The 24,168-nt window shown below is 47.5% G+C and overlaps 1 protein-coding gene and 1 long non-coding RNA gene across 7 annotated transcripts in view; one reads left to right on the forward strand and one right to left on the reverse strand.

The window, feature by feature from the left end:
• c8h21orf91 (chromosome 8 C21orf91 homolog) overlaps nucleotides 1-24,168 on the reverse strand; it is a 58,735-nt gene that overhangs the window by 10,873 nt on the left and 23,694 nt on the right. The window contains exon 2 of one of the 6 annotated variants that reach the window (XM_072513129.1): nucleotides 8,915-9,034. The exons of the other annotated variants lie outside the window; for them this stretch is intronic. The gene's annotated coding sequence lies outside the window, so the exon portion shown is untranslated. The remainder of the gene's footprint in view (nucleotides 1-8,914; nucleotides 9,035-24,168) is intronic. 6 annotated transcript variants of the gene reach the window in all.
• On the forward strand, nucleotides 8,507-15,619 carry LOC140427659 (uncharacterized). Its single transcript, XR_011948583.1, has 3 exons — nucleotides 8,507-8,833; nucleotides 9,806-9,907; nucleotides 15,029-15,619. It is a non-coding gene; the product is annotated as an uncharacterized lncRNA (long non-coding RNA).

Consider the following 24,168-nt stretch of genomic DNA (forward strand, 5'->3'; position numbering starts at 1 on the left):
TCAGGCACCGCATGTTTGCACAGGTTGCAGCGAGTTTGCTCACACATCTGCAGTTGCTTCAAAAGCGGCTGCAGTTAACCGAGTTCAGCAAACGCGAGACGCGACCCCGCCAGTCTGCGACCCACAGATACACAATGGCCAATGTTATAAACGACACCAGGGCTTAGGCGGGATTGAGGGATCAAGTCAGTCGCCCGAAGCAAACAAGAGTTCAGGATATGTGGCTTTGCATTGTTCTATTCACGGCCCCTTGTGCACGGCAGGTGTTTGCTTTTAATGGACGGCTGTCGCATTCTCTCTCCCCCATCAACCGTCTCAGATTGCACAGGTGTGCGAGTGCGCGCGTCGAGACAAGAGTGTGCACCAGCAGGTTTTTGTTTTCTCAAAGAACACAGGGAATAGCATGAATAGGCCATTTTAGTCCTTAAAGCCTGACCTATCATTTAACTAAACCCCATGGCCAATCTTTTACCACAAGCCCATTTTTCTGTACTAACCCCCCCATATCCCCCGATACCTTTAATATCTGTAAATCGATCGATTTGCAACTTGGAAAATACACAATTAGCCACCTTTACCCCCTGGAATAGAAAATCCCCAAGATTCACAAGTCAGCAAGATCTGGGTGGTGTCAAGAGTGGAATTTGGCACATTCGGAATGTGGGCAACGGAGTTTTGGAGGAGCCTGGGCTGACGGGGGGGTGCGGTTAATGGCCAGGAGACCATTGGAAGACCATTGAACAACTGGCTGCACACATTACCTACATAATGGTGACTGCCCTATGAAAAGTAATTCATTGATTACAAAGGCTTCTTTGATCCCTTGAGGGTATAATGTGATATAAGCACAGATTTATTTTCCCCTCGGTCTCCTCAGTGACAGTAGGTTCACCCCCTCGCCTTAAGTCGTGGTTCAGACTTTGCTAACTTGTGAAATTTGGGGATTTTCTCCTCCAGAGGGTAAAGGAGGCTCATTGTAACTGATATAAGTTAGTGTTTGAAATGAAATGATAGGAAATGAAAATCGCTTATTGTCACAAGTACGCTTCAATGAAGTTACTGTGAAAAGCCCCTAGTCACCACATTCCGGCGGAGGCTGGTACGGGATTTGAACCTTGCTGCTGCCTTGGTCTGCTTTCAAAGCCAGCTCTTTAGCCCTGTGCTAAACCAGCCTCTGTTTCTGCATAAATTGGAGACATGCAAATTACCCACTTAAGAAACTGGGACTGTAAACCCAAATGCATTAGATAAACATAGCTTTGAGCTGATAATCTTTATTAGTGTCACAAGTAGGCTTATATTAACACTGCGATAAAGTTACTGTGAAAAGCCCCTAGTCGCCACATTCCAGCGCCTGTTCGGGTACAGAGGGAGAATTCAGAATGTCCAGTTCACCTAACAAGCACGTCTTTCGGGACTTGTGGGAAGAAACCGCGGTGAAGCAACAGTGCTAACCACTGCGCTACCATGCCACCCATTTTCCCATCAAAATGCAAGGATGTAACTACAGAAAAATAAAGGAAAATATGGCACTCAGCTGGAGGTGGGTTTTCAAAACATTAAAACAAATATATCAGGTCTGTGCCAAACATTTTGTATGGTTCAGTCTCGTCAGAGTTGAAGTGTATGGATGCAACTGCCATAGTGATGCATGATCAATCACTACTGAAGCGGGATTGTAGTCCAATTGAAGGCTTTAATGAACAAGTAGTTACCCCAGCAGCTCCGGTACAGAATGACTGCTGTGGGTGAAACACAGACTCTTATGCTCCGCCTGCTGGTTCCGCCCAGCGCTACCATTCATATTACAGTATAAGGTACATCCCACCTAGGTACTGCAATACCCCTAATATAGCCTACCACATTCACCCCCTGTTTAAAAAAAAGAGTCCGGCGGGGGTGGTGGCCTTGCTTTTAAAGTGGTAGAGGTTATAGCGGTACCCTTCGGTGCCTTTACATGCAATGCACATATTTACAGACGATTATTAACAAGTTCATTTTACAATGGAACTATCAGCCGGTCGGAGGCCCTGGTCGTCCTCTGCGATCGTCGCAGTCCCGGCGGTGATGCTGGCGTCGGCTCGAGCATCCGTGGCTCTGGGAGCGTGTCGCCTTCAGCTTCATGGCATCCGGATGGGGCCAGTCGGAGGACGGATCCTCCTGGGAAGGGGGCTGCGGTGGTGTGCGCCGGTGAAAAAATGGTTGGGGTTGGTGGGGGGTGAGGGGGGGGATCCAGCTGGGGCCTGATCCCGGAGGGAGACCGTGTCTTGTCGGCCGTCGGGGTGCGCGCACATAGGCGTACTGGGGGTTAGCATGGAGGAGATGTACCCTCTCGACCAGTGGGTCTGACTTGTGGGCCGGTACGTGTTTGCGGAGTAGGACGGGTCCGGGGGCTGCCAGCCATGTTGGGAGCGAGGACCCCGAGGAGGACTTCCTAGGGAAGGCAAGGAGACGTTCATGAAGTGTTTCGTTGGTAGTAGTGCACAGTAGTGATCGGATGGAGTGAAGTGCATTGGGGAGGACCTCCTGCCATTGGGAAACTGGGAGATTCGTGGACCGTAGGGCCAGTAGGACGGCCTTCCAGACCGTCCCGTTCTCCCTCTCTACCTGCCCGTTTCCCCGGGGGTTGTAACTGGTCATCCTGCTGGAGGCAATGCCCTTGCTGAGCAGGAATTGACGCAGCTCGTCACTCATGAAGAAGGACCCCCTATCGCTATGGATGTAGGCGGGGAAACCGAACAGGGTAAAGATGCTGTGGAGGGCTTTAATGACGGTGGCAGCCGTCATGTCACAGGGGATGGCAAAAGGGAACCAGGAGTACTCATCAATCACATTTAAGAAATACATGTTGCGGTCGGTGGAGGGAAGGGGCCCTTGAAATCCACGCTGATGCGTTCAAAGGGGCGTTTGCCAGATGCGCTTTCTCTGGCCTGTAGAAGTGCGGCTTACACTCCGTGCAGATTTGGCAGTTTCTGGTTACGGCCCTGACCTCCTCGATGAAGTAGGGCAGATTGCGGGTTTTAACAAAGTGGAAGAACCGAGTGACCCCCGGGTGGCAGAGGTTGTCATGGAGGGTCCAGAGTCAATCTCCTTGTACACTGGCACAAGTGCCATGGGACAGGGCATCAAGAGGCTCGTTGAGCTTCCCGGGACGATACAAGATCTCGTAATTATAGGTGGAGAGCTTGATCCTCCACCGCAAGATCTTATCATTCTTAATTTTGCCCCGCTGTGCATTGTCAAACATGAAGGCTGCCGACCGTTGGTCAGTGAGGAGAGTGAATCCCCTGTCGGCCAGGTAATGCCTCCAATGCTGCACAGCTTCGACGATGGCTTGGGCCTCCTTCTCGATGGAGGAATGGTGGATTTCTGAGGCATGGAGGATGCGTGAAAAGAAGGCCACGGGTCTGCCCGCCTGATTGAGGGTGGCAGCCAGAGTAACGTCTGATGCGTCGCTCTCCACCTGGAAGGGGAGCGACTCATCGATTGCGTGCATTGTCACCCTGGCGATATCTGCTTTGATGTGACTGAAAGCCTGGCGGGCCTCTGCCGATAGAGGAAAAACCGTGGACCGGATTAGTGGGCGGGCCTTGTCCGCGTAATTGGGGACCCACTGGGCGTAGTAAGAAAAGAAGCCCAGGCAACGTTTCAGGGCCTTGGGGCAGTGGGGGAGGGGAAATTCCATGAGGGGGCGCATGCGTTCGGGATTTGGGCCTATGACTCCATCATGCACTACGTAGCCGAGGATGGCTAGGCGATCGGTGCTAAACACGCATTTGTCCTTGTTATAGGTTAAGTTAAGGAATTTTGCGGTATGGAGGAATTTGCGGAGGTTGGTGTCGTGGTCCTGCTGGTCGTGGCCGCAGATGGTGACATTGCCGAGGTACAGGAACGTGGCCCGCAGACCGTACCGGTCAACCATTCGGTCCATCTCCCGTTGGAAGAACCGGGTTGCCCCCGGGTGGCAGAGATTGTCGTGGAGGGTCCGGAGTCGGTCTACTTGTACACTGGCACAAGTGCCGCGGGACAAGGCATCAGGAGGCTCGTTGAGCTTCCCGGGAAGATACAAGATCTCGTAATTATAGGTGGAGCCCACCTAGGTAACGCGATACCCCTAATATAGCCTACCACACATACAACAGAGAGGAATGGGGGAGGGGCTTTTGTGGGACAGTCAGCTTCCAAAGGGGAAATTCTCACTGCGCTTAATGCTGGTTTTAAACTCTTGCACAATTCTGCTTATGTAGAGATTTTTTTATTTTTTTTTCTCCCTTTCCCTGCGACCAGTTTGCTGCAAACCTCTTGTGAATTGTTTTATACACTGCTCTGATGTCAACGTTCTCAGAACGTGCAAAAATCTCCAGTGCAGGAACGTACGTGAAACCAGTACAAATTCTCTCCTTCCAATTTCGGCCGTGTCTATTGATCGAGGGTGGCGGGGGCTAGGAACTAGGGGCTTTGCACAGTAACTTCTTTGCAGTGTTAATGTAAGCCTACTTGTGAGAATAAAAAGATTATTATTATTAAACTTCTTGTAAGCGTGTTGTAGGCAGAAACACTTGTGGAAATTAAAAAGGTACTTGGTATACACTTGAAATGCTATAAACTACCAGGTTCGATCCTGGCCCTGGGTCACTTTACGTGTGGCGTTTGCACTTTCTCTCCGTGTCTGCCTGTGTCTCACCCCCACAATGCAAAGATATGCAGGGTAGGTGAATTGTCCACGCTAAATTGCCAAGTCAGAAAAATAAAATAAAAAAGAAAGTGGAATGAGGCTGGATGGTTCTTTTATGGACAGCACAGACATAATGGGCAGCTCGGTAGCACAGCGGTTAGCACAGCTGCCTCACAGCGCTAGGGTCCCAGGTTCGATTCCCGGCTTGGGTCACTGTCTTCCCGTGTCTGCGGTGTTTTCCACCGGGTGCTCCGGTTTCCTCCCACAAGTCCCGAAAGTCAGGCGAATCGGACATTCTGAATTCTCCCTCCGAACAGGCGCCAGAATGTGGTGACTAGGGGATTTTCACAGTAACTTCATTGCGGTGTTAATGTGAGCCTACTTGTGACACTAATAAAGATTATGGCTTCCTGCACTGAAGATTTCTATGATTCCAGGAATCTTCTGTTGTCTAACACTTGGGTGCGCTGGTTAATACTCTCATTAATAAAGCCTTTCACCAGCTCCAGACAACCCAAAGTGCTGAACAGCAAATTAAGTACTTTAGGTGCAGTTGCTACAATAATGTAGGAAACACCACAACCAATTTGTACACAGCAAGCTCCCATGAACACGTGATATCTGCCAGTTAGTGATGCCAACTGAGGAAAAAGATATTGGTCAGGGCACCAGACACATCGCTCCTGCACTTGTTCGAAATAGTGCCTTGGGATCTTTTACACTCACCTAAGCTGGACAGATGGTGCCTTAGTTTAACATCTAATCAGAAAAAAACAGCCCCTCATGTTGAGAGTGGCAAGTGTGATTTAAAAGGATAGATTTGTACTTTTGTTGTGCATTTGAGCCAATGCTCGGAATAAGTGGCATGACTAAACTGCGCAAGTACTGAAGCCAGAGCCAGAATTAGAATTAATATCACAAAAGTCAATGGGAGCTGTACTGTGCACCATACAGAAAACCCAACGGAAGCATTGGAAATGCGGACATTGGTGGCCAGGCACTGTCAATCACATTCGGGGATTGATTTATCTTTCTGTCTCTCTTCCTCTCCCTCTCTCTCTCGGTCTCTTTCCCCACCTCTTTCTCTCTCTCTCTCTCACTACCCGTTTCTTATTTGCTCTTCCCCCACCAGCTCTGTGCCTCTTGTCAACATTTTGATGCAATTTCCCTTTGGTTGCCATGTGGTGCCAGTTTTGGGGAACACGGTGATGATAGTGACAGATGTTTCCTGGTTATGCGGGGTGATTTGAAAAGAGCCGTTTCTTTTTTGTGCTTGTTTTTAAAACGAAAGAGGACCCTGCCATTGAGATCCTATTGCTAAATAGCTCCTGTACATTTATAAAGAAAAGTAGGCCGTCGGGGACTATTGTTTGGACATGACAAGCTGGATGATTTGTCGTGGTACTTTGTACAACTGGGACTGCCAACAGTTATAGAGTTTTCCCACTGTGCAGCCATGACTCCAGTGGACTGGAGAGTCGGCTATTCCAGTCTATGAGCAGCGTAGCACCAGCTCAATACGCTGCAGTATGTCGGAACTGCCCTTGCTGCAATTGGGATTGGGGGAGGTGGAAAGACTTATGTGCAATAGTGCAGCAGTGAAAGAGTTTGAGGCGTGGGTTGTCAGAATTGTACCGTGTAATTTGGAAGAAAGTCATGTACCGTTGCTCATTAATTGGATTCAGTCTGGGCTTAGCAGTGGCCATTTCCTCTGCAGCATCTCGGATTGTGGGCAATTATTACCCATCCCTAATTACTCTCGATGGTGCTATGATGCAATCGGGTGGCTCACTGTATTAGTGAACTGCATTAATGTGGGACTGGAGTCACATAAGAAACAGTGCTTGTATCACATTATACCCTCAAGGGATCAAAGAAGGCTTTGTAACCAATGAATTGCTTTTCGAAGGGCAGTCACCATTATGTCGGTAATGTTTGCAGCCAGTTGTACAGTAAGATTCCACAATCAGTCTGTGAATGAATTGCTAGACAATCAGCTTTGGCTGATTTTGGTTGAGAAAAATTAACTGGAGAACTTGCATAATGAGGTTTACATCCACTTACACGAACAATGGCCAGGACTGTCAGGAAGAGAGCACCCTGAACAATGCAGCACTCCCTCCTCAGTACTGACCCTCCAACAGTGCAACACAACCCGAGTACTCAGTATCGACCCTCCGACAATGCAGCACGGTCTCAGTACTGACCACTGACAATGCAGCACTCTCAGATTTGTGTGCAAGAGTGGGGAAAATGCTGCATTGCAGAAGCTTGATAAATATGGGAGCGAGAACGGAATTGAAAAAAGGCTGGTGGAGCTTAAAGACCACTGCTGCAGTGAATGACCTTTCCTGGGCTGAAAATTCTCTGCAAGCCCAGGAATGGGGCTTGAAGCCACAAAATTCTGATTTAAGAAGCCAGCCTGCCTATGACGCTGCGCCGGCACCCCACCGCGCTGCGCCGGCACCCCACGACGCTGCGCCCGCACCCCACGACGCTGCGCCCGCACCCCACGACGCTGCGCCCACACCCCACGACGCTGCGCCCACACCCCACGACGCTGCGCCCACACCCCACGACGCTGCGCCCACACCCCACGACGCTGCGCCCACACCCCACGACGCTGCGCCCACACCCCACGACGCTGCGCCCACACCCCACGACGCTGCGCCCACACCCCACGACGCTGCGCCCACACCCCACGACGCTGCGCCCACACCCCACGACGCTGCGCCCACACCCCACGACGCTGCGCCCACACCCCACGACGCTGCGCCCACACCCCACGACGCTGCGCCCACACCCCACGACGCTGCGCCCACACCCCACGACGCTGCGCCCACACCCCACGACGCTGCGCCCACACCCCACGACGCTGCGCCCACACCCCACGACGCTGCGCCCACACCCCACGACGCTGCGCCCACACCCCACGACGCTGCGCCCACACCCCACGACGCTGCGCCCACACCCCACGACGCTGCGCCCACACCCCACGACGCTGCGCCCACACCCCATGACGCTGCATGTCCACCTTTAGCATACAGCAACCCACACACACACAAACTAAACATTTTGTGATTGTGAAGAGTAGGTCAGAGACTCAGAATCCTCACCTCCTGACTTCCTCTGCCCTATCCACCATCTACAATGTACAAGTCAGGAATGTGATGAAATACTCTCCGCTTGCCTGGATGAGTGCAGCTCCAGCATCCAGGACAAAGCAGCCCCGCTTAATAGGCACCCCATTCACTACCCCCAACGTCCACTTCATCAACTACTGATGCACAGTGGAAGCCGTGTGTTCAACCTACAAGATGCACATGCAGCAAATCACCAAGGCTCCTTCAATAGCACTTCCAAACCCACGGCCACTACCGTCTAGAAGGACAAGGGTAACAGATACGTGGGAACACCACCACCTGCAAGTTCCCCTCCAAGCCATACACCACCCTTACTTGGAAATATAGTCGCCGTTCCTTCACTGTCGCTGGGTGAAAATTCTGGAATCTCTCCTAAACAGCATTATGGGTGAGCCTACATGAATGGTTCCCAACCTTTGCTATGCCATTACACAGCTCTCCACTATAAAACAATTGAGGTGCATCTCCTATTTTCTCGGTCTTCTTCCCTGACTGGGAACTTTGTTCTTTTTTATAAATTTAGAGTACCCAATTCATTTTTTCCAATTAAGGGGCAATTTAGCGTGGCCAATCCACCTACCGTACACATCTTTGGGTTGTGGGGGCGAAACCCATGCAGACACGGGGAGAATGTGCAAACTCCACACGGACAGTGATCCAGAGCCGGGATCGAACCTGGGACCTCGGTGCCGTGAGGCAACAGTGCTAACCCACTGCCCCACCGTGCTGCCCAGGAACTTTGTTTACAACTACTCCCTGTCCCTCTCCTGTTTTTTTCAACTTCACCCTGATTCTCTCGCTTCTCCTAAGGTTATTGCCACCTTGAGTTTTCATTTTTTGTGCAGGCGCATGGTGCCTTTGGCTTCAACAACAAGTCCGGTTGGTCATGCACACTTCCCGACCAACATGGAAAATTTAAACATCGCACGTGCAGCCCTTTCCCAGCCGGCACATGCGCGGGAGGCCCAAGGTCGGTTGGGTCTTGGAGATGCCAACCACAGAGTCGAAGACAAAGGTTAGTTTTAGTTTAATTACATTAATTTTGAATGTTTTTTGTGGCACACTTGGGGGAGGGGCATCTTCATGGCACACTGACCTACACCACATGGACTGCAGCGGTTCAAGGTACCCTTGACAAGGGCCCACTTCAGCACATTCACAAGGGCAATTGGGGGATGACAGTAGAAATTCTGGGCTAGTCAGTGACATCCACATCCTGTGAAAAAAAGGACAGGATTGGGCTCAGATAAAAACTCAACACCTAGGTTTAAATCATAGAATCCCTACAGAGCAGGAGGCCACCATTCAGCCCATCGAGTATGCACTGACCCTTCAAAAAAGCACCTTACCTAGGCCCAATCCCCCACCTTATCCCCGCAGCCCCACCCAACCTCAGGGGCAACTTAGTACGTCCAATCCACCCTGCATGCACATCTTGGGACTGTGGGAGAAAACCGAAGCACCCAGAGGAAACCCAGACAAACACAGCACACAAGACAGTCACCCAAGGTCGGAATCAAACCCGGGACCCTGGCGCTGTGAGGCAGCAGTGCTAACCACTGTGCCACAATACACCTATTGACTCCAGGGGACAATCAGCATATGGATCTGTACAAAGAGTTGGCACTTCCAATGACAGTAGAGAATCAAAAGAACCCTCTTTTCTCCTAATCATATTCTTTTGTGAAAGCAGGAATATTTACAATTTGCCGAGGCAAAGGAATGGCTGACATTGTGCCGTGAGGCATGATGGTAGAAGAGGCTTACAGACCTGTGTGTGTGTGTGTGTGTGAATACTGCAACTCAGCAAAATGAGTTTCGTGGGAAAATGGAGGAAGACAAATTGTGTACATCTGCATACAATTTTGTGTTGAAACAGTGAAGACAAGACTCGCTCAAGGACAACTGATGCCTACGTGGTAAAGGATTGTTCATAAGAAAGAACCAAAAACTTTATAAAAAGAAGTAGTTTCCAATGTTCCAACAGTGATAACCCTGGGATCAACATTCCCGAGACGAGACCGCGAGAGTGGAACCTCACAGAGCAGAGTACATCCTCCAGAGCGGGCTTGGCTACTTTTCTCTATCGGTTAGTATTTTGAATTCAAGTTGTGAGTCTTGAGATTTATGTAAATATTCAAATAAGCACACATCTTAATGAGTCAATGAAGTTGGATTAAATAACGTTTCTTTTGAGTATAATCCACATTACGACTGATTTGTCTGTTTCATCGTCAACAAATTAAACCTCAAATTCCCATTAACTGAAAATAGCCATAAAGACATTGGTTAATTAGCTGCCTGGCCTTAAGGAAATTAATTACTACATCTGGTTTATAAACAAATTAATGGAGTTAAGGTGTTAAGTGTGTTACTTCCTACAGCTTTAATTTCAAGTAACTTTTAAACATAATCCAAAATAGAACTTCTGGCTGGGGTGTTTATAGTGTTCTATTTATACATTTGAAAAAAATATGGCACCAAAGCAGCCTTCAATTTACACAACAAAGTCTACAACAGACAAGCAGTTTGCATGAATTGGCCAGTCCTGTTTGCAAATCCAAATTTTTAAACTAAGATATTAGTCCCAAGCGGATTACGGAATCAAATGCATCATTATTCTAAAATAGCAAATTACTGCGGATGCGGGAAATCTGAAATATAAAAAAGAGAAAACGCTGGAAATACAGGAGTTAGGCAGCATCTATGGCGATGAACGAAGTTAAAATTTTCAGGTCCGTCCATCAAAATTAATGAAACTCTTACATCTTTCTCTCTCCACAGATGTTGCCTAGTCTACTGTGTATTTTGTTAAGATACCGCACCTGACGCGAATACTGATTAAGATACCAGACAAGACCAAATTTTTAAAAAAATTTACAAAATTGTGAGAAAATTGATACTTCACTCCAGGAGTGAGGAGTCTGGTCAATGGGTATCCTTTATGTTAAAATAACCTTTAATTTAAACACAGAATTAACCTCATTAACATCAAAGAGATAGCTGCAACTTGAGCTTACTATCTATTATTGCTACTAACTCCAATTAAGCAAGCTAATACAGTTCAAATGCCACTTATAAATAAAATTAACAAACAGATTACTTGGTTAATTGTACAGATCTTTGGAGGGAATTCCTTTCAAGAGCAGATGCAGTACACTTCTGCTCAACCTAGCACCATTTGGCAAAACTGCTGTTCAACTTGAAATTATTCTGTCTTGTCTGATTCAATTTCTATGACAAACTGCAAAATACAGACAGACCTGGCTCCTCCTGTTAATTCCATCATCTGCATCCCACTAATCTGTCACATGACCTACTTAGCTAGGACGAAATACAGCCCTATATAAATGATCTACTCTCCAGGGAATCTCCAGCAATCATCACAATATCCCATTGACTCGGTTTCCTCCCCAAGTCCAAAGATGTGCAAGTTAGGTGGATTAGCCATGCTAAATTGCCCCTTAGTGTCCAAAAGGTTAGGTGGGGGTTACAGGGATAGGCAGGGGCATGGGCCTAGCTGGGGTACTCTCTGAGGGTCAGTGCAGAACCGATGGGCCGCATGGCATCCTGCACTGTAGTGATTCTTTGATTTTATCTCAAACCCTTTAGGAGGAACCAAATAAGTGGTTGGAATTAAGCATGACCTCACCTTTTACACCTCCTTAATTACAGCTTTAGCAAATACCGAGTCTGGATACCTTAATCTAGGTTGTTTAATAATATAAAATATAATATATACCCATTTCTAAATCCATCACAATTTCCAGCAGGAACATCAGAGTTGCAGTTCAAAACAACAATGGAGACATTGCTGCCTTACTCGCAAGCCATTGCTTTTGTGTCAGCCGTGACTCACTGAGTAACACCCTCACAGCTGAGTCAAAGGTTGAGCTTCTACTCTAAAGACTTGAGCACATAATCTAGTTTGACACTCCTAGTATCAGTACTGAGGGAAGGCTGCACCATCAGAGGTGCCATTTTTCAGACGTGACTTGAAATGGAACTCTTGCCCACCTTCCCAAATGGATTTAAAGATCCCTACGGCTATTATTTCAAAACGATCCGGGGAGCTCATTTAGCTACTTGTTCTTTCATCTCATTGTTGGTTGCTGATTCCAATGCTGCGTGTAAACTGGTTGCCTTGTTGCATTTACATTAGGGCTTCAGATATATCAATTTTCTCTCAGATAGTAGGTACTGGTTAGTTAGAATAACCTGAACAGGAAGTAGTGTGTGCTGGGATCCTCTCTTGATAATGGCCAGGGTGGATAGCCAGAGACTTTTCCCCAGGGCGTGATCACTACCCCTGGGGTCTCGCCACCTAATCTATCTCTGTCACACGTCTAGGCCGCATGACCCTTCTCCTCTTTGCCCCATTTGCCATCTACATTGCACTGCTCTCGTGTTCCTTTAGCCTCACCATAGGCCCTTTTGTCATTTAATCATCACATGAGAGGCATGCATAGAGTGGATAGCCAGAGACTTTTCCCCAGGGCGGAAATGGCTGTCACGATGGGACATAATTTTAAGGTGATTGGGGGAAGTTATAGGAGCGGTCAGAAATAGGTTCTTTACACAGAGAGTGGTGGGTGCGTCGAATGCACTGTCAGCAGAGGTGGTGGAGTCAGAGTCATTAGGGACATTTAAGCGACTCTTGGACAGGCACACGGACAGCAGTAAATTGAAGGGGTGTAAGTTAGGTTGGTCTTAGATTAGGATAAATGGTCGGCACAACATCGTGGGCTGAAGGGCCTGTACTGTGCTGGACTGTTCCATGTTCTACTACAGACCTACCCTTTCGTCGTCTTCCTGCCTTTGTATTTCAGTGAAAGGACATACAGCTGAAATGTCAATTTGTTTGTCCATAGACGATGGGAAATGTAATGAATGAAAACAGAAAATGCTGGAAACATTGAAGAAATTTATCCTCTCGAATGATTTTGTTTTTTTGCTGAGTGATAATCCAGAGGCCCAACCTAATGCTCTAGGAACATTTGTTTAAATCCCAACACGGCAGCTGAAATCAATTAATAAAATCTGGAATTGAAAGCCAGTGTCAGGTGATGGTGACCGTGAAACGACCATCGATTGTTGCCAAAACCCATCCGGTTCGCTAACGTCCTCCGGGGAAGGAAATTTGCCGTGGTTACCCGGTCTGGCCTACATCCGATACCAGACCCACACTGACTGTTTACCGCCCTCTGAAATGGCCGAGCGAGACATTCAATTCAAGGGCAATTAGGGATGGGCAGCAAATCCTGGCCTTGACAGCCATTCACACATCCCATGAAAGATGAAAGGACAAATGATGAGTTGGACGAAAGCTGCCCGAATCCCCAGTTTAAACAATGGTTGCAACGTTCTTTGTTCTTCAGTTTCTTATAAAAGTAAAATTGTCTGACGGTCAGTAGATGGCTCCTGGCTGTCCAGCCTCTCTCTGAACCAATCTGACTAAAAGAGAAGGCTGACCCACATTCCACCCCCAGACGTAAAGTTAGCAGATCACACAAAGCTGAAGGAGCGACACTGTTTGTTACAACGTGACCACAATCTTGGGATAGTGAGGAGAAAAATCTGTCGGACTCTGACTCCTGATTGCAATGCAGTTAAAGAGCATGTGCATGAGGTTCAACTAAAGAGTGGGTTGGATTTTCTACTGTAGGAAAAACTAGAACCAGAGGGCACAATCTCAAACTAAAGGGCCGATCCTTTAAAACTGAAACGAGGAGGAATTTCTTCAGCCAGAGGGTGGTGAATCTGTGGAACTCTTTGCCGCAGAAGGCTGTGGAGGCCAAATCACTGAGTGTCTTGAAGACAGAGATAGATAGGTTCTTGATTAACAAGGCGATCAGGGGTTATGGGGAGAAGGCAGGAGAATGGGGATGAGAAAAATATCGGCAATGATTGAATGGTGGAGCAGACTCGATGGGCCGAGTTGCCTATTCTGCTCCTATGTCCCATGTTCATATGGACTTGCCGGTCCTTTAACAGTTCATCTTCCCATCGTCTTTTTGGACTATGGTCTGCAAATAAGAGGAAGACAATTTGGGACGGAGATGAGGAAGAATTTCTTCATTTGGAGGCAGAATTCACCAAGGCCTGAGTGTTGCCGTGGAAGCTTAGAACTAGTCGCAAAATCGAAGCAGGGGAGGATAGTACTAATTGGATAGGTCTATCAAAGAGCCAGAATAGGAATATTGGGCCAAATGGCCTCCTTCTGTTTGAGAACAATATGTTGATTCTCTAATGTAATTTAGTTGTTAAAATACTGGGCCAACAACCCTCAAGTCAGGAGTTTATAAGAGTAAGAGGCAACTTGATCAAAACCTTTAGGATAAAGGGGTATTGACAGGGTGGATGTGGAGAAGATGTTTCCTCGTGTTGGAGAATCTAGAAGTAGGGATCACGGTTTAAAAATAAGGCGTCACACATTTAAGACAGCGATGAAGAGGAATCTGTTCCCTCTTAGGGTCGTTAGTTTCTGGATCTCTCTTCCTCAAAAGGCAGAGGAAGCGGAGTCTTTGAATATTTTTAAGGCAGAGCGAGATAGATTCTTGATTGACAAGGGGATGAAAGGTTATCGGGGATAGACAGGAATGTGGGGTGAGGTTACAAACAGATCAGCCATGATCTCACTGATCAGGTTCGAGGGGCTGAGTAACCTACCCCTGATCCCAGTTCACACGTTCGTAGCCCACTCAGTTCAAGGGTGATTGTGGATGGGGCAAAACATTGCTGGCCTTGCGAGTAATGCCTACATCCCATGAAAGAATAAATAAAAAGTTATGACTTGGAATGTATTACCTGGAAAAGTAACTTTCATAAGCAGCATTGAATAAATACTTTTATAATAGGAAATGGAGGGCTCCCCAGGGGAGGGGGGGCAGACAGACACAGGTAAAACTCTCCTCTTTCTCTGCTGTTTAATCTATGACTTAGACATTCCTCCCCTCTATTCCACAGCTGTAATCAGTTCCATCTGGGCTGCATGTCAAGCATGCAGGGGCTGGTTTAGCTCAGGGCTAAATCGCTGGCTTTGAAAGCAGACCAAGGCAGGCCAGCAGCACGGTTCAATTCCCGTACCAGCCTCCCCGAACAGGCACCGGAATGTGGCGACTAGGGGCTTTTCACAGTAACTTCATTGAAGCCTACTTGTGACAATAAGCGATTTTCATTTTCATTTCATTTCATTTCATTTCATGCTCAGAGACATTGGCAGCACTACCTTTATGGAGCAGACCGGTCTATCTGATGTAATGCAAACATCCTGCCCCCAGTCAGGAGGCAGTACCTTCAAGTCTCAACCTGATGATGGTACAAAAAGGCTTCGGGTCATCAACACGGGCAACTCGTTTCAGACTCAGGAAGCTGAATACTGGCTTAACCAGGATGACGGGCTGCTTCAGCGGTGAAGAAATTTGATTGTTCTCTTCAGAGGAGGGCAGGTTTGGAGGAGATTTAACAGGTGTTCAAAACCATGAATCCTTTCGTCAGAGGAATTAAGGAGAAACCGACAGAGGACACAGATTTAAGGTAATTCGCAAAAGAGCGAGGATGGAGGGGAGGAGAATACTTCTTAAACAGCGGGCGGCACAGTGGATATCACTGCTGCCTCACAGCTCCAGGGACCCGAGTTCAATTCCTGCCTCTGGTGACTGTGTGGAATCGGCACTTTCTCCCCGTGTTTGCGTGGGTTTCCTGTGGGTGCTGTGGTTTCCTCCCACAGTCCAAAGTTGCGCAGGTTAGGTGGATTGGCCGTGCTAAACTGCTCCTTAGTGTCCTAAAGGTTAGGTGGGGTTACGGGGGTTGGGTGGAGGCATGGGCTTAAGAAAGGTGCTCTTTTCAAGGATTGGTGCACTCGATGGACCGAATGGCCTCCTTCTGCACCGTATGTTGTATGATCTAGACATGAAAACCCATAATCTGGAGCACACTGCTTAAAAGGATGGCAGAGGCAGGTTCAGGAGCAACCTTCAAAAGGGATTTGAGGGCAGCACGGTGGCGCAGTGGGTGGTCCCAGGTTCGATCCCAGCTCTGGGTCACTGTCCGTGTGGAGTTTGCACATTCTCCCCGTGTTTGCGTGGGTTTCACCCCCACAACACAAAGGTGTGCAGGGTAGGTGGATTGGCCACGCTAAATTGCCCCTTAATTCGAAAAAGTGAATTGGGTACTCTAAATTTATTTTTTAAAAAGGGATTCTGATAAATACTTTGAAAGGGAAATAACAGCGGTGGGGGGGGGGGGGGGGGGGGGGGGGAGAGAGGAGAGAAACTAATTGAAAAGCTCGGTCAAAGAGCCAGCAGAGACATGGTGGACCGAATGGCCTTTCGGTGATGTGCTCCCGAGTCTCTCGCTTCCTCCCGAACGGGTTGGACTGTCCTACTTAGCCCAGTCGCTCAGCATCAAATTGTTTACTGCAGCCCATTGCGAGGCTCCTCTCCCACGAGAAGGACGCAGTCAAGCACAGAATGCGGAATCATTCCACTGCTGCGTTTCGCCGGACAACCCCAACACTGCATGGCTCCGGTTTCCGTAGAGCCTTGCACTTTGCAGGTTCACCGAGTGTTCCCTCCTGGCCCGCCAATCACACAGAGTCTGTTTAACGACGTGGTGAAAAATGACTGCATTGGCGAGGAGGCGGGTAAAGTAATTATTTTTTTTTAAAACACGCAACCGTGGGAACTGGTCTCGACGTTAGGGGAGAAAGGAAACAGCTTGTATTTATACTTTGACATTAAAAAGGCATGCCGAATTAAAATGTAACATCAAGTCACATAAGGAGATATTAAGGCAGGCAACCCAAAGCTTGGTGAAAGAGATGGGTCTTAAGGAGTCCCTTAAACTGGGAGTCAGGTCGAGACCAATGGTGGGGTGATTAAAATCAGGGATGGTCAAGAGCCCAGGATTAAAGGATACAGGTGGGATGCACAGCTGAAATTTATAACAGAGGGGCAAGGCCGAGGAGAGATTTGAATAGGACAAGACTATTAAAAATTGAGGCATTGCTTAAACCAGAAGTCAATGCAGATCCTATTGGCGGCACTGTAGCACAGTGGTCAGCACTGTTGCAAGGTCCCAGGTCCGACTCCCGGCCTGGGTCACTGTCTGTGTGGAGTCTGTACATTCTCCTCGTGTCTGCGTGGGTTTCCTCTGGGTGCTCCGGTTTCCTCCCACAAGTCCCGAAAGACGTGCTGTTAGGGGAGTTGGACATTCTGAATTCTCCCTCCGTGTACCCGAACAGGCGCCGGAATGTGGCGACTAGGGGCTTTTCACAGTAACTTCATTGCAGTGTTAATGTAAGCCTACTTGTGACAATAATAAAGATTATTATAATAGTCAGAGTTTTTACAGGGCAGAAAGAGGCCATTTGGCCCACCTTGCTGCCAAATCCATCAAACACCTGTCTACACTGCTCCTATTTTCCAGCACTTGGAATATAGCCTTGTACGCTGTGACGTTTTCAAGTGATCATCTAAACACTTCTTAAAAATGTTGTGAGGGTTCCCACCTCTCCCGCCCCTTTCAGGCAGCGAGTTCCACACTCCCACCCCCCTCTGGGTGAAAAAGCTTTTCCTCACACCCCCTCCCCATTACCGTAAATCTATGCACCCCCCGCCCCCCCCCCTGGTTATTGACTGCTTGCTAAGGGAAGAAGTCCCTTCCTATCCATCCTATCACGAGTTTTGGATGACCTCATACAATAGATGAGATCGGAGCCAACCAAGTATGGTCCCAGTGTTAAGAAGGGGGAAAATTAAGACTGTGTAAAAAAAAAAAACCCACAAATTAGAGGTAGGGGTCTGGAGAAATGATGATGCAAATTCGCCCATCAGAGGAAAACAAGTATTTTACACATGTGACTCGAGATAACAATGGGCTTTAGAGGTGGGAACATCATAGTGAAGAACATAGAACATACAGTGCAGAAGGAGGCCATTCGGCCCATCGAGTCTGCACCAACCCACTTAAGCCCTCACTTCCACCCTATCCCCCTAACCCAATAACCCCTCCCAACGTTTGTGGACACGAAGGGCAATTTTGGACACGAAGGGCAATTTAGCATGGCCAATCCACCTAACCTGCACATCTTTGGACTGTGTGGAGGAAACCGGAGCACCCGGAGGAAACCCACGCAGACACGGGGAGAACGTGCAGACCCAGCGGGGAATCCAACCTGGGACCCTGCCGCTGTGAAGCCACAGTGCTTTCCACTTGTGCTGCCGTGCGGCCCAACAGATTGACACCGTACCCGCCAAAAAACCAACTCCACAGGAAGAATAACATCAAAGGGAAAGAAATAGGATAACTGTAGAATACCAGCTGAGGAAATGTCGAGACAGTTAACATCAGAGCTGCAGATATAATCTTCCGAAAGAAGCAGTAATTTTTTGCCTTGCTGAACCTGAAGACTATTTCTCAGACGTGGCCACCTTAACCTGTTTGAGGTAATTATTTGCTGGATTTAGCTCAAAGTTACTTAAATCTGGATGTTGTTTGGGGAAAAGGGGTGTCTCAGAGTTCAGGTAAACAGTCGGCAGTTGGGGACCAAGGGATCGTTTCATGTGAAACTCTGTGTGTATAGTCATTAGTCTACTTAAAATGTCTTAGCGTATTTTGGTAAATCCAATTCAGGTGGGAGCTATAAAATAAATGGCAGAACCATCAGGAGCATAAGAGACACAGAGAAATCTGGGCGTGCAGGTCCACAGATCCTAAGTGGCAGCACAGGTGGAAATGGTGGTAAAGAAAGCATACGGCACGCTTGCCTTCATAGGACGGGGTATCGAGTATACAAGCTCGCAAATTGTGTTACAGTTAGACAGAATGTTGGTTGGGCCACATTTGGAATACCGTGTCCAATTCTGGTCACCACACTACCAGAAGGACGTGGAGGCTTTGGAGAGAGAGTACAGAAAAGGTTTATCAGGATGTTGCCTGGTGTGGAGGGTATTAACTATGAGGAGAGATTGAATAAACTGGGAGAGACGGAGGCTGAGAGGCGACCTGAAAGAAGTTTATAAAATTATGAAGGGTATAGATAGGACGAACAGTTGGAGGCTTTTTTCCCAGGACGAAAATGACAGTTACAAGGGGGCACAAGTTCAAGGTGAGGGGGGGGGATAGGTTCAATGGAGACGTACGGAAAAGTTTTTTTACACAGAGGGTGGTGGTGGCCTGGAATGCACTGCCAAGCGAGGGGATTGAGGCAGATACATTAGCGACCTTTAAGACTTATCTAGATAGACACAAGAACAGACAAGGTATAGAAGGATATAGGCGGTTGGTCTGGATAGGACATGTGATCGGCGCAGGCCTGGAGGGCTGAAGGGCCTGTTCCGGTGCTGTTCTTTACTTGTTCTTCATTAATACTACTTTTAGTCATGTGTGTCCTTGTCTTTCCTTTAAGTTAATAAATATTCTTTATTCATTGTTCATACAATGACTGAATTGTTCTTCACTGTTCCTAACATTATACCAGAAAATACACATACACCACTACGAACTGGTGTTCCAAGTCAGCCTTCTGGGTTTTGGGACCCCCTTACATTAAACATCAGCGAAGTTCGTAACACCATCCCCTGGACAATGGAGGAGAAGCACATGAAGTCATGAAGCGAAGGTTCAACTGTGCAACAACTGCAGACAGTAAGAGGGAGAAGGAGGGATAGTTTACCCTTTTCACAGTCATAAAAAGGAGCGAGAGAGGAAACATACATTCACCGAGACCGAGTCAAGGTAAATTCTTCAAAGATTTGGTCGCTGTTTCTGGTTCACTGTCAAACAAACTCACAACAAAAAAAACAAAAAAAAATCCGCCAACCGCAGGACATTAGGAGATGCCAGATTGTTAAGAAATCTAGATGCAAATGCATGCACAATATCCATTTAGAAACATCACTTAGTGGAACAAATAAATGCCAGGGTCAGCCAACAGCCAATGTTAAACATGCACGACTGGTCACAATGTGTCGTATATACTGCATACCAACAATGTAATGTAGCGTGCAGCACACTAAAGACCAGTTGAAAGATATTCAACATCAAACCCCCCAAAAAACAATTTCATTAATTAACCATTTACAACTCACTACCAGATCACCCATCCTTGAAAGAAGTTAATTGGTTTGTGGTGAAGGACTCAGTAGGTCACCGTCCAGTATCACAATGGAATATTTGGGGGATGACAGCGACATAGCGGTTATGTAGCTCGACTAGTAATCTAGAGGGCCAGGCTAATGCTCTAAGGGACATGGGTTCAAATGTTACCACATGAGCTGCCGGATTAAAAGAATCAGTGAGTAGAATCTCAATTGAAAGCGAGCATCACTGAATCTATCAACTGCCATAAAAACCCATCTGGATCACTGATGTCCTTTCGGGAAGGAAATCTGCAATCCTTAGTTGGCCTGGCCTACATGCAACATCAAATCCACAGTATTGCAGTGGACTCTCCACTTCCCTCCAAATGACCCAGCCACTGATGCACACATCCCATGAAAGAATAAAACAATGTTGTCAGCTGGTGCTGTAGAGACCGACTCCTTCGAGGGAAAAGACAGCATCGCGTTGGCACAGTGGTTAACACTGTTGCTTCACAGCTCCAGGGTCCCAGGTTCAATTCCCGGCTTGGGTCACTGTCTGTGTGAAGTCTGCACATTCTCCCCGTGTCTGCGTGGGTTTCCTCCGGGTGCTCCGGTTTCCTCCCACAGTCCAAAGGCGTGCGGATTAGGTGGATTGGCCAAGATAAATCGCCCCTGAGGGCCAAAAAAGGTTAGGTGGGGTTACTGGTCTATGGGGATAGGGTGGAGGTGTGGGCATGGGTAGGGTGCTCTTTCCAGGGGCCGGTGCAGACGCGATGGGCCGAATGGCCCCCTTCTGCACTGTAAACTCTATGAAAGCAAGCATCGTCACAAATTACACTTGGTCCACGCGGATTCGATTTGGCCACTTCTTTAGGTCAAGGAGGCCATGGAGGAACATTAGTGCAGAATGTTTTTTTGCTGGAATTTTTGAATCACGGGGGGCCGGCATGGCTGTGGAGGGACAGAGGGAGGGAGCATTCAGGCACAATACTCCAGCCACGAGTGTGGGGCACGTTCTATGCACTGGTCAATTCCGGCATGTTAATTCGGCACATCTGTTATTTGGTGGAAAGCTGATTTTGAGAGTCCCTGATAGTCATGCAGAGCCATTTAGGCAGCAAGAATCATTGGGGTGGGGGGCACAAATTAATCGACCTCTTAAGACTGATTGAAGAGCGCAATTTCACCAACACCTCCAGGTTAATTTTAAAGTGCAAATTTACCCCAAAAATGCTGCAACCTCATTTCTTGCAACCATAAATGGAGGAGTCTTAGCAGGCAGCATTTGACATCAAGCATGGTAAGGGTACTTTAGAGCAAACATTTGCTCAAAGGGGTGGATTTTAAGGAGTACCTTCATGGAGGACAGAGGTTGAGAGAATTTGGGAGAGAATTCCTGAGGTAAGAGAGCTGAAGGCACAGCCTCCGATGATGGAGCGACGAAAATCAGAGGTGCACGAGAAGTCAGAATTGGAAGGGACCTCCATAAGACGTAGGGGCAGAAGCAGGCCACTCGGCCCATTGAGTCTGCTACTCATTCAGTGAGATCATGGTTGATATAATCCTCAATTCCACTTTCCCGCCTTCCCCCCTTACTGATTAAAAATCTGTCTATCTCAGCCTTGAACATCCTTAACGACCCAGCCTCTACAGCTCTCTGTGGTAAAGCATTCCACAGATTCACTCCCCTCTGAAGAAATTCTCTCTCATCTCTGTCTTAAATGGGCAACTCCTTACTCTGAGATTATGCCCCCAAGTCCTAAACGCTCCTACAAGAGGAAACATCTGCTTGGCATCTACCCTGTCAAGCCCCCTAGGAATCCTGGGCGGGATTCTCTCAGCCCAGGGCCGGGCCGGAGAATCACCGCGAGCGTCACGAACCGTGCCACACGGCCCCAACGCCGGGACGCCATTGGCGCCGGCGTGATCGGCGCGGCGCTGGTCAGGGGCCGCTCTATGCGGGCCCCCCCGCCGATTCTCGGCCCAGGATGGGGCCTCCTTTCTTCCACGCCGGCCCCTGTAGCCCTACGCCATGTTGCGTCGGACCCGGCATGGAGAAGGGAGCCACTGCGCATGTTGGCGCTAGTGCCACTGCGCATGCGCGGACCCCGCTGCGCCTAGTTGACGCCAGGATCAGCATGGGTCACTCCAGTGCCGTGCTGGTCCCCTGTAGGGGCCAGAATTGCTGCTCCTGAGGCCATGTTGACGCCGTCGGAAAACGGGACGCCTTTTACGACGGCGTCAACACTTAGTCTCAGGATCAGAGAATCCCGCCCAGTATGTCTCAATAAGGTCACCTCTCATTCTTCTAAACTTCAATCAGTACAGACCCAACCTACTTAATCTCTCCTCATAAGAAAATCACTCCAAATTCAGGATCAACCTCGTGAACCTTGTCTGGATTGCTTCCAATGCCAGTATATTTTTCCTTAGATAAGGGGGACCAAAACTGTTCACAGTATTCCAGGTGTGGTCTAACAACTTCCCTATTTTTATACTCCATTCCCTTTGAAATAAAGGCCAACATTCCATTTACCTTACCTGCTGAACTTGCATTTTAGCTTTTTGTGATTTTTCACGAGGACCCCCAAGCCCCTCTGTGCTGCAGCTTTCTGCAGTCTTTCTCCATTTAAATAATATTCAGCTCCTTTATTCTTCCTACCAAAGTGAATAACTTCACATTTTCCGACATTATATTCCATCTGCCAAGTTTTTGCTCACTCACCTAACCGTCTATATCTCTCCGTAGACTCTTTGGTCATCCTCACCACTTGCCTTCCCACTTATTTGTGTGTCACCTGTAAATGCTCCACTATTAAATCCTTTATGAACATTTTCCCAATGACATAAGTTATGCTAACTTATAGCCACTTGTTTCTTTTGTCTCCCTTCTTTTATGAATCAAGGTGTTACATTGGTAGTTTTCCAATCCTCTGGGACTTTTCCAGAATTTAAGGATTACTTCCTTTAATATACTGGGATGCAAATCATCAGGTCCAGGGAACTCACTGGCCTTTCGCCCCAATTAGTTCCCTAGTGCTTTTCCTCTAGTTATTGTATTTATATTCCTTACTCCTCATGCACCTTGATTATTTATTTGTGTCTTCCACCATGAAGACTGATGCAAAGTATTTGTTCAACTCCTCTGGCATCCCCTGGTTCCCCATTATTATTACCCCAGTCTTAGTCTCTAAGGGGCCTATATTCACTTTGGCCTCTCTCTTCCATCATATATAAAGTTCTTGCTGTCCATTTTTATATTACTTGCTAGTTTACCCTCATAGTTTATCTTCCCCTCCTTTATTATTCTTCTGGTCATCTTTTGCTGCTGGTTTTTAAAATTTTCCCAGTCATTTGGCTTCCCACTAATTTTTGTCACATTATATGTTTTTTTGTTTCAGTTTAATACTCTCCTCCACTTCCTTGGTTAACCATGAATCTGAGAATCCGTCTTCCTGACTGAGTTATGAACTATTTTCAGAAGTGTCTGTCATTGCTTTTTAAAAATAAATTTAGAGTACCCAATTATTTTTTTTCCCAATTAAGGGGCAATTTAGCGTGGCCAATCCACCTACCCTGCACATCTTTGGGTTGTGGGGGTGAAACCCACACAGACACGGGGAGAATGTGCAAACTCCACACGGACAGTGACCCAGGACCCGGATTCAAACCCGGGTCCTCAGCGCCGTAGTCCCAGTGCTAGTGTCCGCCATTACTGACCAACCATCTTTCCTGCTAAACTCCTTTCCTTGACCACGCCAGCCAACCCTGCCCTCATTGCTTTCTCACCACCCTTATTTCAGTGTAGCACAGTTGTTTCTGACCCAGTTTTCTCACTCTCAAACTGAATGCTAAATTCTCACGTGTTATGGTCACTGATTCCCAGGGGATCTTTTACCCTGAGATTGTTTATTAATTTATCTCAGATAGCTGTAGGAAGTTACAGAAGGGTGAAGCTCGGGTCAGAATTTTGCATTTGATGCGTTGACAGATGCCGATGCCACAATAACATTTTGGTTACTCACGAGCAAATCTGTTCCATGAAAATATGGACATATTGTATCAAAGAATATTTATAAAAACAGGAAACAGCAAATACCACAGTCACTTGGTGAGCCAGCTCCCTTTATAGAACAGAAGGTCACACTGACTGTTTACAAAATTTAACTTTGTTCAAAACAGGAATGACAGCCTAAAATCGCAGGTACTTTTGAAGAACTAAAATTCCAGAAACTGAAACAGGAAAGTCCAATTTCTTCAATGA

The sequence above is a fragment of the Scyliorhinus torazame genome, chromosome 8 (assembly GCF_047496885.1).
Source record: "Scyliorhinus torazame isolate Kashiwa2021f chromosome 8, sScyTor2.1, whole genome shotgun sequence".
Classification (NCBI taxonomy): Eukaryota; Metazoa; Chordata; class Chondrichthyes; order Carcharhiniformes; family Scyliorhinidae; genus Scyliorhinus; species Scyliorhinus torazame.